Genomic DNA, 3267 nt, shown 5'->3' with positions numbered 1-3267 from the left:
TTCATGTTTAAAGATGCTTAAACTCATATCTTTTGTACGTTTTAAAAAATACCATCCAAGCTAAACATTGAATTTGATTCTGGGTTTTTTATTTGGCCCAAGTATATAAGTTTTTATTCCACTATAAACTTTAGGATTATTATAATGTACACTGTTAATGAAAAATGAAATTTTTAAGGATTTTAAATTCAAACAGTTACGTTTAGAAAATATGTTGTTAATGATTAAAATGATTCTAAATAGATATTTTTAATTATTTTAGAAAATTTTAAAAAATAAAAATAAAAAATTCCACAAACAAAAGTACGACGCTATTTGTGGCACCTACTTTTATTTCTAGTGTTGTTTGTGAAATTCACATTATCAATAGATAATATATCAAATAATTTTAAACTTTGATATTATTAGTTGAAATGTTAATTTATATAACGAAAATCTACAATTAAATATCTAATCAAGTTAAATTAAAATAACTTGTATCAAATAAAACATCAAAGTCAAAGTCTACTTAAACCCTAAACCTAAAAATATATAAATTATCCTAATATTAAAACTTTATGATTGTCGTATTATTGAAAATTTACTTAAAAAAACAACATGCCTTTTCTTTAAATAAAATAACTTTCCTCCTTTTATTAATCTCTTCCATTGAAATATCTCTTTTTTTAGCAGCAAAAATAGAATATTTCCCCTATTTCTCCCGTTTTCCATTTTAATTCTTCAAATTCACCTTTAAAAAAAAGAATCAATTTTCAGAGTCGCCACCACCATCCTTCCTGCTCCATTCCATACTTCTTGTGTTACCATTTTTTTTCTTTTTTTTTGGTGTGTATATTTTACCTGTGATTTTGTTGTGCAATGGGTATGGGTTTGAAACTTGGAGAGGAAGATGGTGGTGTTATCATTTCAGATGAAAATCCAAAGTTGAAAGCTTCAGGCATTAATGCCAAAGATATGATTTTCAGAGCTGATAAAATTGATTTAAAAACCCTAGACATGCAGCTTGAGAAGCATCTCAACTCGGTTTGGACCAAAAACGTCGACGAACATAAGCCTGCCGACGAATGGGAAATTGATTTAGCTAAGTTGGAGTTGCGATACGTCGTTGCTCGTGGCACCTACGGCACCGTCTACCGTGCGACGTACGATAACAACGATGTTGCAGGTATACTTTCACCATCTCTTTTTGAAGCACGTACAATGAGGATTCTAGTCTTACTGGCTACTGCATTGCAATGTTGAATGTTGTAGTCAAGGTGTTGGACTGGAGTGGCGGCGGCGCATCCGAAACCGCGGCGATGCGAGCGTCGTTTAAGCAAGAGGTCGCAGTTTGGCATAAGCTTAACCATCATAATGTTACGAAGGTACCGAAATTTTCTTCTACTTTGCATGTTTACTTGTTGGCATAAGCCTTAATGTACGTACTGGCATTGGTACAGTTTGTTGGAGCCTCAATGGGAACTTCAAACCTTAAGATTCCTTTGAAATATCCGTCGGCCGACGGTCGCAATTCCCTTCCTTCTAGAGCATGTTGTGTCGTCGTCGAGTATCTCCCGGGTGGGACTTTGAAGCAGTACTTGATAAGGAATAGGCGGAAGAAACTCGCGTTGAAGGTCGTCGTCCAACTTGCTTTGGACCTCTCTAGAGGGTAAGATAATGCCCTGTTTCCTCTGTTTTTAAGAGTTCGTACATAGAACTTTGGCAATGATCGTACTTCTTTCCGAATTCGACACAGTCTCAGCTACCTCCACTCGAAAAAGATCGTACACCGCGATGTCAAGACGGAAAACCTGTTACTGGATGCTCACAAAAACGTCAAGATTGCCGATTTTGGAGTTGCTCGTGTCGAAGCTTGGAATCCATGTGAGATGACTGGTGAAACCGGAACTCTTGGATACATGGCCCCAGAGGTAAGCATCCGTTCCATTCATTTACGTATCATTGGCTCGAGTCCGAGTAACATGGTCGGAAAATTACGATAGGTTCTTAGTGGAAAGCCCTACAACCGGAAGTGCGATGTCTACAGCTTCGGCATTTGCTTGTGGAAATTTATTGCTGCGACATGCCTTATCCGGATCTCAGCTTCATCGAGATATCATCCGCAGTTGTTCGAGAGGTTAGTTTGCTCGTTATGCTATTGTTATTATATGTGTTGTGACTTAAACTCGGCATTCTATCGGCAGAACTTACGACCGAGATCCCACGGTGCTGCCCGAGTTCATTAGCGAACATCATGCGAAAATGCTGGGACGCAAACCCAAAGAACCGTCCCGAGATGGAGGAGGTAGTGACGATGCTGGAAGCAGTTATACAAGCAAAGGGGGAGGGATGATACCGGAAGACCGTTCACCGGGTTGCTTCTGTCTTGCTGTTCGTGGTCCATAACCATAAAACAATATATCATTTTCTTTAACGTTTTTGTATAATTTTTTTTCATTTTTTTAATTTGAAAAACTTATAATTTTATTTTTTAAAATTTTTGTCTGTGTGTGTGTTTACCACAAATTATTTACAGATATTAAAGCACAAAAACTGTAATTTTTGTTGCAGTGAAATTTAAAGTAAACCCTCATCTTTGTCGATATGTTTCCCATTAATGTGTTTTGTTTTGGTTGATTAGCGACCTTTCGATCCTACGTATTCGTTTTAACATTAATATTAATATTTATAATTCGTGACTATCAAATAATATCACTTCTAAAATTTAAATTTATTTTCAAAGAGGACTTTCGCTGGAAATCTCGTACATGTTCACCCTTTCGTCCATCATTTGAAATTTGAACCATTCTCCAACAATATATTTGTCAAACATGAAAGTACAAAATCCACATGCGAGTTAGAAAAAACATGGAGTCGGTGACGCAAGAATTAAAAATATATATTAAAAGTTAAATTAAAAATTTAAAAGAAATGTAATTATAAAGTTATAAAATATACAATTAATTTATTAATAAAAATTTATTTTTTTTTTAAAAAAAATACACCTTCCGGACATCCTTGATTCCATTCCCTAAGAATAAACATTAAATTTAGTTTGGGCGTTTATCCGTTAAGCTATTAGGGTTTTTATTAGGCAAGTGTTTTATGAACAGGATGATACTATTATATATAAGCTATACTGTGTAATTGAAGAATCGAAGGATCGCGCAATGGGCAATGGCAACTATCTAGCTGTTGGCTTATCTATTTTTTCCTTCATCCATACGGAATTCATACATGGGCTAAAGTATGATATTACATTGGAAAAAAATTGGAAATAAGAAAACT

At 35.0% G+C, this 3267-nt stretch overlaps 1 pseudogene; it reads left to right on the top strand.

The window, feature by feature from the left end:
* The first annotated feature begins 800 nt into the window (after positions 1-800).
* Positions 801-2385, top strand: LOC120128416 (annotated as a pseudogene).
* Positions 2386-3267: the final 882 nt, after the last annotated feature.

The sequence above is a fragment of the Hibiscus syriacus genome, unplaced genomic scaffold (assembly GCF_006381635.1).
Source record: "Hibiscus syriacus cultivar Baekdansim isolate YM2019G1 unplaced genomic scaffold, ASM638163v2 tig00110480_pilon, whole genome shotgun sequence".
In the NCBI taxonomy this organism is placed as follows: Eukaryota; Viridiplantae; Streptophyta; class Magnoliopsida; order Malvales; family Malvaceae; genus Hibiscus; species Hibiscus syriacus.
This window is presented reverse-complemented; position numbering and strand designations above follow the sequence as displayed.